Genomic DNA, 14,978 nt, shown 5'->3' with positions numbered 1-14,978 from the left:
AAAAAAAAAAAAAGCTAAGAAACGAGCGAAGCCAGCAGCCAGCCCACGGTGAGCTCAGACGGGGCCCGCAAAATCGCAGTGGAAGGTTAAGGGTCAAGAACCCCGGGAGCCTTTTTGCCACTCGATTAGCGACTCGTCGGTGCGAGTCGTCCGAAACTTCCGGAGGACGCGGTCGTCTCTTCGCTTAATCCACACGACGATCGTTCCTCCCCCTCTTTCCTTCGTCTCCAGGAACCCTCCACGTCCGTCCATTTTCCTCCTCGCTTTCGTCTTCTTCTGTTTCATGAACCCCCCTCCTCCTTCGCGCAATTTTCGGACGCGCGACGCCACGCATCCCGTCGCGGGGCTGCATACGAAAAATATTATACAGGGTGTTGATATATTTGTGAAACTTTATGACGATCGATTTTAGAAGAAAGAATAAAATTGATAGATAAAAATCGATCGATATTTTTGTATATATCGATTTTTCTAATGTTTGTTTTTGATCTTTTTTAGATCTTCCAAAGAGATATTCTATGAATATGTTAAGAGGGTGATTTTCTCGTTATAAGTTTGATGTAAATTAGAGATCATATGGTTAAGAATTTTGAGGACTTTTAAGGATTTTTAAGATCGTGCGAGGAAAAGGAAAAATTGGGAAGATTTTACGAATTCGTTTATAAATAAATAAGTATGCAATGTGTACATTTATACCTAAATAAGAAAGATAGGAAGCAACTTTCGAGAGAAATCTATTCTCTAATTCTTTTGTTTTATTTAATACGATTCCATGAACAAAAAAATACGTAAAACTTGTCGTCACTGAATCTTTTTTAAATTCATAATCCAAAAAATTTGATGAACACTTTGGCGGCAAATGATGCAGAGATGGATCTTTGATGTCACTACAATGTTACAATCGAGCTCATCGCGGCTATTACACTTTTAAAAAGAGAGAATCACCCTGTAGAAGCGAACAGAAGCCAGACGCTTTCGTCTGTTCGGCTCGTGGCCACGCATCGGTGAATAAACCGATTCGTCTGCCTTGCGTTTACGTATGTACGCTACGTGCAACGTATTTCTGCAGGACACGCTGGTCCCGCCGTTTCTTTCGACGAATTTTCCCTTTTCGTTCCTCCAACACGTCTTTGTCGCTCCCTCGCCTCCTCTCCTCGAGCCGTCTTTATCCTACAACACGTTGCTTCCTTCTTCTTTTTTTTTTTATTCCCCGATCCTTTTATTCTTGATTCTTTATTCGCAGTTGCGCGCTAGACGAGTGGACGGTCTGCGCGCATGCGTAAACACGCATATTATTTGCGATCGTAATATGCATTTCAAACTGGTTTTTTTCGACCCGAATTATGATCGGTCGAAACTGCGACGACACGGTGAGTTATGTTGTCGGAAGCTCGTATTTGTTGCGTTGAAGGGTTGTTTTAGGTTGGTAGGTAAAGGGCGGGAAAACTTCACTTCATTTGAACGACGCTGATTTCTTTGTATTTTGTAGAAATTTTTATTAAATTTCTTTTTAAATTAAATTTTCGAAAAATTTAAAAAAAAAAAAACATTCATTTTTGTATTTATAGTTAAACATATAGATTCAAAAAAAAAAAATGAATTCACATAACAAATTTCTCGAATTTTGTAAATTTAAAATATATACATATTGAGAAGGATATAAAACAGAGAAGGATATAAAATAAAAAAGAAGAAACGGAATGAAAAGGAATTCGAATCAAACAAAAAATATAGATACCAATGTTGAAATAGAATCTGATTACAAAGAGACGCTCAACAATCAAGAGCAACAAGCACGTAGAACGTATCATTAATCAATCGAACGAGATCAATCCAGGACAAGCAACACAATATTTCAGTCTTCGGCATATAAAGTTCGCAAGATAATCGTACCACATTCTATGTGGTATACTACAATTACAAGGATAACCTCTTCCTTTCGCCTCGTCCTTTGACCTTCCTTTATCTTAACCGAGCACTGCCCTCTTCTTTTCATTCTTTATCCCCTCACGCTTTATTCTCGATGGGTTGCAAACTACGATGGCCGCGTAGAAGAGCACGCGCGCGCGCGCGCGCACACATAGCCTCCGAATGGCATAATGCGTTTCGAACTGGTTTTATTCCGGCGAACGCGTCTCATTTTTCCCATTGGCCTGAATTGCACGCTACTCTTTCCCTCCTCCTTCTTCTCTGCTACCTCCTTTCTTCCACCTTTTTTCGTTTCTCCATTCTTGTTTTCCATCCTCCCTCTAACCCCCTCCGCCCCTCTTTCTCTATTCCTCCGCCTCTCTTTCTCGCTCATTGTTAACGCAACAGGGAGTATAAAGAGTCTAGACCGACACCTGTGTACCCCCTGACAACTGCCTCTCCCTAATACACTCTCCTCTCTCCTCTCATCTTTCCCTCTTTTTTTTTTACGTTAGACTCACCCCTCCCCCTCCCTCTCTCCTTCTTTCTCCCTTTTTTTCCCTCCGTAGTTTTCATATTTATCTTCGATACTCTTCTCTTTCCATCCACCGCCATCACCCCACTGTCGCACCCCGTTTTATATCTTCTCTCCTACCCTGCCTCACCCCGGAACTGCATTTTGCATAAGGGAGGAAGATTCATCATCATGCGAGGATCATACGTTGGGGATGTACGTGGACCTTTTTTCGAAATGCGTTTTCACCGCGCTAGCTAGCCACATCGGCGGATCCGAAATTAAAGTAGGGCCCGATCAGAATGGGGCGAGAGGGAAGTGGAGGGATCTGAAGAGGGCCCGTGATATTCGATGTACTCGAATGGGGTGGCGGAGACAACGAGGCGCGCACATTTATTGGGGATTAATGCGTGAATGGCCGATGAAAGGGTTCGCGATAATCGAGATTTGTATGTCTCGTTACATTACGTTTCGTGCTGTAACTGGATTTTAATATCGATGAAATAAGTGCTCGCTTTTCTTTTTTTAAAAATTGCAACGCGTTGATCTTAACGAGACGCCAGAGCTGATAATTTACGAGACGTTGCGCGATAATTTATGGACTAATAATAGTTGTAAATTAAGAAATTACACGTATCTGTATGTTGTAGATCTTTCTTCTACATAATTTTACATCGAATAGGATATATGACTTGTAATTTGTAAAATTTGTTTTACAAGTAATTTCGTTATAAATAAATTTAGTATTTATTAGTATAGTTTTGATTGAGAAATAGACCAATGTTAATGTATTGAATTTTTTTGCAATTGAAATTATAATAATTTAAACAAAATTTCAAATGGAGAAAATGGATTCAAAAATAAACGAAGAAAGAAGAACATTCGAGGATGAAATATTAAATATATCAATTACGATGGTGGTACTATAATTACATTGAAGATTAATATGTGGTTGCAATACAATATATTTCAAATTATTTACCGTTATTATTGATCCTAATTGCAATATGATCGTAATGATAAATGATTGTGCCTCAGATCATTTGATATTTTTCAAACTTAATCAATTGGTCAACCATTAATAAAATAATCAATTTGATTCGTATACCGATTATTCTAATTTATTATTTTTGGTGAATCATTATATTTTTTAGAATTATAAAACAAAAAGATATTAAATACCAATTAAAATTAATTAAAAATTCGATTTATCTTGTTAAATTATATGTGTATGTTTTTTAAAAATCATTATTATTATGATTAATATATATTACTTTCGAACAATTAAATTAAATTCACATTTTTATCTAAATGTAATTTAAAATAATTATCTAAATTCCTTTAAACAATTATTTAAAAATAAATTATTTAATTTTAAAATTGTTCTATTTATTATCACTTAACAGTATAATAAAGATAATAGAATAACAATTTCTTTTTGTTTCAAATAAAATAATGCGACTAATAATCAATCTAATTCTTAATTATTATTTAAAAGGGTAATTTTTTCCGTTTCCTTTCAAAATTATTCAATGATGCAGATTCTTGATAATTTGAGCATGTGCGTGTTTTCCACCAATTATAACTGTATTAATCGACGCGCACAGTTTGAACAGTAAAAGAAAACGAGTTCCTCGGCCCAGTAATTCCACTCATAACGATTTATCATAATTTAAGTTTCACGGCCGTATTATTCAACGCGCGTGTATACAAATTGTTGGTTGTCAGCCAGAAAGAATCACACTTACAATCAATTCGAGTTGACACTCTATCGATGCGCAAAAATTTGTTTCATTCTCTCTTATTCGAAAAACGAACATGATTAAACGCGTAATCAGTCTTTCATAAGGAAAGAGAAATTAAGATAACATAAATGAGAAAGTTTTAAAAAATGACAATAAAATATCACTTTACTTTTAATTAAATAAAAATAAAACTCTTATTTTTCAATGAAATATTTTATTATCCAATTCTATATTTAATATATTTGAATATAATTAATTGAAATGTGATATAATCAATATAATAAATAGTTTTTGTAATCATTGTATATTTATATGATGATAAATATTTACAATATTAATAATAAAGAAAGTAATAAAATAAAAGGAAGGAATAATAAAAATATATATTCAGGCACATTCATTTGATATTCAATAATATCGTCCATACAATAATTTTCAATTTAATTTTTTCGAGGCCACACACATGCAAACCTCTTCACAGAAAATCTCATGCGCTCTTACTACCAAATCTTTATTATCGAAACAATCCATTTACTTAAATGTCCTAACAAATATTCAAATAAACGAAATTCTACCGTGAAATGAACCGAGCGAAAAAAATGACCGGGAGATGGCGATATGAATAGCGCAATTTAAATCCATCGAATGGGTAAGAAAAAGAGGGAGAGGAAGCAGCACGTGAGCAGGAGAGAACGTGTAATTTTTCCTTCGATGCCCGTCCAATGCGCCGCGTAATTAAATTCGGGCGCGATAAAGGCACGCAACCCGAAAGAAAAATGAATCGAATCCGGTATCGATTCTTATTACCTTCGAAATTGCATTCGAGAGGACGTATTGACGTGAATTTATCGACGCCACTAGATCCACCCGAGAGGGGCACATAAATTAATGATTCGTAATAAACAAAAACATTTTTCCAAACACGTGATTTTACATATGAATTATGGCACATGAAACGTATAAATGGAGAGAGAGAGAGAGAGAGAGAGAAAGAGACAAGGTGAAAACAAGAGGTAAACAGAAAGATAAAAACAAAAACGAGGAACTCGAAGAAAGGAAAGCGAAAAGGAGTTGATGTTTAATCGATCCTTTGCTGATTCTTCGTAAACCTGCGACTTCCGGCGGGTGTGCAGCGTCGCGAATTCCGGTGCTGATAGTAAACGTTACACATTAATTTCTCCGCGGGTTCCACCTCGTATAGCTTCACCCTCGTTTTCTTTTTTTTTTTCCAACCACCGTGTCCCTATGTTCGATTTCACTGGCGCGCATCCGCGACCTTTAACGAAGCGCGGCAGGATGCGGTCGGGATCAAGATCGCTACCAACTTAATTGGCTAATTAATAAAAATGTCTAATTACCACGTAGCCAAAGCCTTTTTAAGCTTTCCTCTGTGTTTCTAAAATAGAGAAAATGATCGTCTGAGTTTTATCGAAGTCAAAATGTGAATTTTACTTTTGTTGTTGCTCCTTTTGTTTTTTGATAATGGATAATGATGGAGGCGCTGCTAATCAAACTTGGTAGATTGTCTCAATTTCATCACAATTTACATCACTAAATTAATATACATAAAACAATTTGTTTAATTTAGACGATAGTTTTAAATTTTATACTATTCGAGTTATTTCCATATAAAATTGATTATATTTTGGAATGTATTAAGTTTTTTATTTTACAAATATTTAAAAAATAGGAAATCAATAAAAATGATTAATCAATTTATCTGATGAATGACTGTTTTATAATATTTCTGTATGGAAATTAATAAACACAATTCTAGAATTCAATTTTTTTTTTTTTCTTAATATTTTCAACAACTTTAACAAATATTTTCAATGATTTTTCAAAGCTTAAAATTATACAAAATTATGTTAATAAATATTCTCATTAATCTCGTGATTAATATATATTGATTACAATGAAAATTATTTTATCTTATATTTACATTTACTTCATCTTTAATTGCATACGTGTTAACTTGTTATATATTTGCATATTTTAAATAAAATAAAAATATAAAAACATATCTCAAAGATAGAAGTTGCTCCAGTTGCGTGATTTGTTTTTCTTACATCTTTCATATTTTTGTTTTTATATTTCTATTTACTCTATTATAAAGATAAGTAAGATATAAATTATTCTTGATTATAACTTGTAATTGTATGTAATATTTCATCAACTACAAAATATATTTAACGAAAAATTAAATGTAAATTACATTAATAAAATTAGCATTAATTTGCATTTTTATTTTGATATTTAAATATTTTCTTTATTTTCAATTTCGATTTTTATGTAATTTTTTTTTTTTGAATTTAAACTGCCAAAAGAATCTCTTTCTTTCATTTCAAAAATTCAGAAAGGAAAGGAATTTATACTTTTAATACATTGTTATAGTCTTGATAAATTATATTATTTTAATTTATTTCTTAAATTTAATTAATGTATCCTGCAATTTTTGCAGCTTGATTCTTATTTATGGCAGATAAATGTGTGATTTAATGCATTAAATTCTCCAGTACACTGCATTCTTTGATCATGATAACTCTTATAGTATATATATATCGTAACTTTCCATTTCCTCCTGGTTTGTATTTTCTTTTTTTTTTATAAGTAAATACGACATATTTTATGATTCTCATTATATTAAATAATTTTATTATCCATAAAAAGAAAATAATTTTCCTCGAACAATCTCTTCCATGATATTATTCATGTCTATAATTTCTATTTCCTAATCAAAGTACAACAATATATGCAAGACTGTTCAATATTGCTTTGTTCTATTTTTCAATGGGATAATCCTGCGATTCTGTACTAAAATTTCTACACGAATAAAAGAAAAGAGAAACAAGAAAAGAGGGAACAAAAAGAGAGAAGTTCCTTTATACAATTTGTGAATAGTGAAACCAACTGCAATTGTGAATCGTGTTCGTTGTTGAATCTATTTATTTTCACAGGCGATATGGAACGAATAATTAAGATATAAATTTTAACAAAGTGATCCGGCAAGTAATTAGATTTTCGATTGAATGGACGAGCAATAAAAGAGAACGACTTAACAAATTCGATAATAAAGAAATACGTCTATCCTCTTTCAAACAAGTACTTAAAAATTGCGTGACTTTTTGAGGAATATATTTAAATATCTCTTTGAAAATTTTTCACGTGTCGAGTTATTTTTTATATTTAAATTGTAGTATGACATTGGAGCAAGAGCTATTATTTTATTTGGATGTATATTTTTATTCAAAATCTAAAGATATGCTTTTACAATTTTTTAAAATAGGATCAAATATATAACATTTCACATATTTTTTTATAAATATATATATAATTATCGTAAGAATATTTTGTCATATTTGTTTTCTCTATTCTCCTCAAATGCATAATGATACAAGATTCGTACACGAATTTGTTCTGACTTCAATTCTAATAAATAATTATTCGTATTAATCTTGATTAATATCGAGTGGCTTACACTTTTATTTTATTTTGCAATTAATTATTCAAAAACTATCAATTCACAGAAGAAGAAAGTTTTAAAAAGACAATCGGTCGCATTTTCGACCAAATTTTTGATGTTCTTATCAGGATTAAAGCCTTTTCTAGGTTTCGTACTTGTCTGACTTATCTGAACACGTGTATTTTATCATCGTGTAAAAGTATTTTCAAAGTATTTTCAAATATTTCGAAATATCATTGATTTGTTTAACAAATCGTGTCCAATGAATTGCTCGTTCTTGATCCCTGATTTTCTTGGAAATTCGAATATCGTATTATTTGTAGAAAAATTTGCGAAGAAATTGGAAAAATTTATTATCGAATTTCTATTGTTAATCATAGACAATCATTATCACGCTTGACATTTCAATCTAAATAAGAAATTTGAAGCGTTTTTTAGCAAGTTGAAGATTATATTTGAAATCGAGGTCTCGAGTTTATCGGCAGCCTCGAAATGCTGTACTATCGAAGCAGATAATTGATAATACGAATTTTTACATAGCGACATAAAATTCTAAGTACATAAGTACATGAATAATATTAAAGGTATAATTATAATTAAAATAAATATATAAAGGTAAAAGAAAAATTACATAAACTTGTTTAAAATATTCTATAATATATTTTAATATTTCTAAAAAGAAATATTATCATTATTATATTTAAATATATTGAAAACAATACGATAATATCATAAAAAATAATTTATAATGAATAAAATTATTATTTCAAAAATTATCTACATATTTTTCATCTCCTTTTAAAAATAAATTAATTAGCTAATATAAATTTGATTACACATACGAGATGATATTCAAAATAATATCTTGTGTGGTTTTCATTTACAAAATTTTTATTTTTTCAGAAATGTCTTTTTCTAGAGAAAAAGAAAAAATATTAATCTCTTTAAATTGGGAAAATGTGACATTCATTACCATCATTTTTAATTCTCTACTTGCAAACAAAAAAATTTTATCTCAGCAAGTTTCAAATATTGGTGTGAACATGTGACTGTAAAAAGAGTAAAAAGTACATATCATATATCATGCGATCATATATAATAAGCTTCTTATATTAGGGAAGGTTAAATGGAAAGGCTAAATAAAACAATGTAAAGTTTTAGTATTTCTTTCTTTCAAATATTTTATCACGTTTAATTAAGTAAATATGTACTTGACACATGTATACATATCTTTTCGTTCATGATTTAGTCATGCCTAAATAAAAAATTAAAAAATAATAATAAAAAATTCACTGGAATCAAATGTTCTTCCAAAAGCTTTCAATTTATGACAGATGTCATTAATTCTGTCACGATATAATCTGATTAATTCTACTTACTATCATCGACCATTCTCATTATTGCTACGATTTATAATTTATCTACTTTATATTATTTCACCATCACCCAATTCATCGTCATCGTCATAAAACTTAAGATAAAGGAGCAACTACCAAAAATGCTACTTCATCAAATGCACACGATACTTCTGTCGCCTCCACTATCAAACAAAATGGAGAACGGTTAGAAATTGGTCCATGAAATTAGGTTGCCCATCGTTATCGTCTCAGTGTAAACCAGATACCAGACACCACTCGTAACTGAGTTATTGCTTTTTGAAGATTACGCGAATCAAGAAGGTCGTCGATTATCAACGCCGAAACGAACTTCACGATACTTTCGAACGCCAATGTATGCCATCTACCGGTTATACCCATATATCCATCATATCCGTTTTCTAATTTTCTCGATTAAACACGATACACATGGAATCTCGAACGTGATGACAAGATTACATGTACAACTCTATCGAAGAAATTGTCTTTTGGGCAATGCTCGTATATAATTCGAATCATCGATTCAAAATCGATTTTAATCTACGATTGATCGAGATACCGTAGCTCAAGATTGCATCTCGAAGATAATGTGTCTTTCATTTAAATTCGTAGAAAGCAGAGATAGTGGTAACTCGTTATCAACTTTGGCAACTTCTCTAAATTTTTCCACGATATTTCGAATAATGATCGTTACATATGAATGATTTGACGAACAATGATACAAAACTTTGAATTTTTATTTATGAATTAATTATAAAAACTCTTCTAAATCATCACGATGAATATCGATGCAACAAGCATTAAATATCAAAACCAAAGAGATTACGAAAAGATTTTTGTCTTCATCTTCCTCTTTCATCCCTAAATTCGCATTATCTCGATTACAGGATACCCTATATTTATTAAATCTGCGCAACAAGCGTCAAAGGTCGAAGGCCGGCGATTGACGAAGAATGGCGCCAGTTACGTAAAAATCGGGTCGTGTATAGAACAGGAAAAAAGCAACATGGAGACACTTTTTCGGCACACCGGGGTGCTTCGGAGAAAGCTTCGAAAGCGGGATGAAAGTCGTTTGGGCTTTGCCTGTACCGAGGGTAATAAATGGTGTCACGCCGTCGAGTGGATGTGTTTATTCTCCACGATCCTCCTTGATATTTATGGAAACGTCGTAAAACGACAATTTCTCGTGGAGCTCGGGATACCATTCTCTCTCTCTCTCTCTCCCTCTCTCCGCCACCCTCTCTTTGGTTTTTTTCTCTCGCCTCGGTGTCTTCTTTCTCCAAAAAGCAGCCCATTTTGATCTGAAAGAAAAGAAAAAAAAAAAAAGAAAAAAAGGAGAGATCCCGTTGCCAATGGACGAAACGCCTTGAAACCTTACCCACGCTGTGCTTTAAAGCAATTTATACTTTAATAGAACGAAGGTCAGCGCGAGGAACAAAGCGGTACCATCCCATTTCTGAGTGTACACCATTACGAATGGTTGCACGTGTGTGTTATTCTGTAATAAAATAAGTGGTTCTCGGAGATCCTTATTAGTCGCGAGGGTGGTGAAGGAAGAGAAGCGGAGGGAAAGAAAATGGTGATGATCGTGATCGATATCACAAGTGCAACGGAAGGAACGAGAAATCTCTTTGATGTGATTTGACGTTAAATGGTACTTTAATGCCGATCGTTACCACTTACTTTTGCATACCGGGTGTTTTTTTTTGACTTTAATTATCGATTGAAATATCTTGGTTACAATCAACTCCACGTGTTATGCGATTATTCGCAAAATACGATATTTCGTTTCGTATCGACTCTCCTCCGTATAATGATACGATAATGCGATAATTTATATTATATTTCTGTATAAAAAAAAAATCTTATCATTTCTATTAGTTTATTTGGATTATCGCTTGTTTAGGCAATCGTCTCAATTCTAATTGTAGCTCTTAATAAAATATTTTCTAAATGCTCGGAAATCAACGAAGATATTGACTTAATCTTTTTTGTTTTAATTAAATAATAGACTAATCTTCTGATGTGTAACAGAATATTTTGAGATCACTGTTAGGAGAGTATATAAGATACGTTGATTTATAAAAATACAGATAAATGAATTCTCAATAAAAATTCAAAGTTTAATTTAATTTCAATGATAGATTGTACATTTTTTTGATCCAATTTCGAATATTTTATTAATAATTTTAATTTATTCTTAAATTAATTAATTTATAATAGAAAAGCCCACGAATTCTACGGATAGTTCATTATAATACAAAATTTATTTTTTTATAAAAAAAGGATAAAATATTATTCGATTGATCACTTCATACAACAATTTAATACATTTCAATATTCTAAGCTTTTAAAAAGTATAACGTTTCATTATTCGACAAAAAACGAAAAAGAACAAAAAAGAAAAGTCAGAATAAACTCAACGTAACCATTACTCTTTATCTAGCCGTTATCAATACAGCTCGCAATCTTAACAAATTTATTTTTCCGCATCTCGAGCAACAATTCACAATCTCTATTTTTAGGCCTCGACTAGTTAGGTGTCAAGCACCCACGAAATTCTTTCGTTTAATTATCTTATCGCCGACTACCTGGTCTACCACGTATCGCGTATTACCTGGTGTCTACCGATAGAAAGCGGCGAAGGTAAATAGTGGAGAAAAACGAAGAGGTGTTTCTCGGAACGGGCCCACGGGATCCCTTTTACCCTGGCCCGATTCGCCGTGGAATTTGGCAACCCTTCTTCTTGGAACGCGGCATCCAATGGATGAAATGTAATTCCATACGAGATTATCTCGCCGCCGACAAAAAAGGCGTAATCCCGATTATTTTATTCTTGTCCGATTTATTTTTGATTTATCAATTGGATCGTTGGTAATTATTGATTAATTATCGTGTAATTGGTAGAAATTTATTTTTTCTTGTTTAATTTGATTTTGGATCTTTGGAAATTTAATTTGATGAATAAAGATTGAGAGATATATTTGATAAGAAGTAAGAGTATAGTTTAATGTGAAATACTCTCTTACAAAATGAAATACGATTGTAAAAGATTATGTTTTATAGGTTTATAACAAATAATGCGATAAGGAAAAAATTGGACGAATATTTTAATAATTTTTAAAATTTTTAAAAACGAGAATTTTTATTTGTATAGTTTTTGATAATAAGATAGAGCTAGTCATATATTTCTTTCCTCTACAATTAATATCTTAATAGTAATAACAATTGCAAGATTAGTAGACTTGCGATATTATATCTGTCAATAAAGTCAATACAATGTGTCTCAATAGATAAATGTAATATCAGAATTAATAGTGATATGATAATGATTTAAAAACTATAAGAAAATAATATTCGGAAAAACGAAAATTAAATAATATATGAACATATGTAATAATAATTAAACAATTTTTTATGTACGCAATTTTTTTTTATTTGAAAAATTCGTATTCTATGAAAAAATGCAAAAATAAAGAAATATAAATTATTTCTTTTCTATATTTACCGATCTATATTAAAAACAATATCAAAGATATGAAATAATATATAATAATTTTTTGATTAATTAATATCAAAAAATATAAATACACTTACTTATAAAAGTATAAATTTTATAGATTTTTATCGTCATTTGATTTAAATTTTATTCTTCTTCATCCATTCTAATTATCTCTCAAACATCTAATCATAATCCAAAACATTTCAAAATAATTTTGGTAAAATCTCTTCGAACAAAGATATAAATCCTAATACCATATACAAACTTATCAATTTATATCATCAAGATAAATCAATCGATTTCAAAAGGGAAAAAGGGTTAATTATCGACAATTCTTACGAAAACCGAAAAGGGCCACGAATTCTTTCCAAAACTTTCACACAGACGACAGTACCGGCGCTTATTTACCATAGAAGGGCCATTCCTCTTCGGTTCCCTCCCGTAAGCCCCGTTTCCGGGACGTTGCGAAATTCAGAAACCCTTTTTCTCGGTATTCTCTCGGATGCCTGGGACGGCAGCCTTGCCAGGACCGTCTACCTGATTCCCGGATACTGTGGAAACGAAGCAAAGGAGAGTTTCGTCGATTCTCAATGGACCGAGGGACTATTATTTCAAGATTTACGAGGGGACATGTGGCCGTAAGTTTTAAAAAAAAAGGGAAAAAAGAAAAAAAAAAACTACGTTTCCTTTCCTCGTCCTTCAATGTACACTTTTTCTCCATTTCTCCTTATCCTGTATTTCGATCTTTTCGTCAAGCTCAAGTGGATGGCCATGTTTTTAAAATGACACCTCGGAACGAATATTATTATGGTGGTTCTTGCCTTTCTTTCGTTGTTTTTTTCCTTTTTCTTTTTTTATTTTCTCGAACGATCTTAAGCGAGAACACTTGTCGAGCACTTTGTGTAAGATGATGTGTAAGATGATGAAGCCTCAGTTTGCAGAAAAACGACTTACCGCCATTTTGTTCGTATCGCAATGTCCTCTGGGTTTGATTCACAGAGGCAAGTTCTGTGTACTCGGAGCAAGTCCTGGACGAGTTTTGAAAAAAATTTGTCTACATCTGGTTGTCGAAGCCTTTTGCTTCGATTACTTTCTCGTGGCGTTTAACCATATATCACGAAGTGAATATCTTTCGAGATGAAGTGCTCGAATGGAATGGAAATTGTTTCTCGCTGGATACGCCCTCTTTCTTGAGGTAGTCATTAGCGAAAGTTTATCTTGTAAAATTATAAGCAATATGGTATATTAATAGTTTTCTCTTTTTAAACTTGAAAAGCAATTTAAAAATTTCAACTGGATTTGTTATCGAGTTTAAGAGGAATTCATGTATATTGTGTAAGTTTGAGATATTTTGTTTATTTAAAAAAAAAATATGTAATAAAGCGTTAGTTTTGTATGTTTTTATCTCTAGTTGTCTTTTATTATTTTAGTTCCATAATTTGTTATTAATATTAAAACACTTTATTATATTTTTAGTTGTTGTTAATACTATGAAATACTTGAATATTTTATTTAAAAAAATTGAATATTGAAATTTATTTCTAATTAAATTTAATTATAAAAAAAAAAAATATAAGAATTGAATACTTTAATTCATGAAATGAAGAAAAATTTTCTCGTAAGAGATAGGATTCAAAGAAAAATGTGTGATCTCATTTTTGATTTGATTAAATTCAGAATAATCGTAATCATTACGTAATCATTAATGTATCAGTGGCGCCAAACGACATAAGTCTGAATCTAGATCAAATATAAGTTCTTAAACACAAGTTATTAAATAAGTCGACAGTAAGCGACTTAAAGATATGAGTTATAGATTTCTAAAAGAGATATGGACTAAACATTCCTACTTGATTTTAAAGTTTAAATAGAAGGCATCGTTATCATCTTTTAAGGTATTAAGATTATTTTATCACTTAAAATACTTTTTTTTTTCTATCGATGCATTAGCATAAAAAGTTTCCACAAATATTATTTTATATTCAATAAATATTATGTCTGCTTAAACAAAATATATATATAAAGAATAATATGAATATATCCAAATCATAATATATATATATGTATATAGTTATAGTTGAACTTCTGCAATAGAAATCTCCAAATCAATGGAAAAAGAAATCATTTAATCAAATTGAATCAAAATTATCTTTTTCTAGATTAGAAATTCTCATATCAAGAAGATAAATATGATTGACAAACGATTTCTTTTCTTCACAGAATTTTGCGACCTGTCCATTTTTAAATCGTTCAGGGTGTGTCTAAAAAGTCACATTAATAGTAAATTTAGTTTGAACTCTTTATAAACATTATATCATTATTGCAAATATTTAACATAAGATTTTCTTGGAACCAAAAAAAGTGATAAGATGAATTATAAAATCATTTATTATTTTGCTCAAACAATTTTTTTTAATAAGAAATAAAATTTATATATATTATATATATTAAATTATATATAATATATTAT

The 14,978-nt window shown here is 31.1% G+C and overlaps 1 long non-coding RNA gene across 1 annotated transcript; it reads right to left on the bottom strand.

Moving 5' to 3' along the window:
- Nucleotides 1-9,933: 9,933 nt before the first annotated feature.
- LOC102675530 lies at nt 9,934-10,834 on the bottom strand. Its single transcript, XR_420630.2, has 3 exons — nt 10,690-10,834; nt 10,385-10,504; nt 9,934-10,307 (listed from the first exon to the last, which is right to left on the bottom strand). It is a non-coding gene; the product is annotated as an uncharacterized LOC102675530 (long non-coding RNA).
- Between the last annotated feature and the right edge of the window lie 4,144 nt (nt 10,835-14,978).

This window comes from Apis dorsata, unplaced genomic scaffold (assembly GCF_000469605.1).
Source record: "Apis dorsata unplaced genomic scaffold, Apis dorsata 1.3 scaffold_27, whole genome shotgun sequence".
Lineage (NCBI taxonomy): Eukaryota > Metazoa > Arthropoda > Insecta > Hymenoptera > Apidae > Apis > Apis dorsata.
The sequence above is the reverse complement of the archived record's forward strand: the minus strand, read 5'-3'. Positions and strand labels throughout refer to the sequence as shown.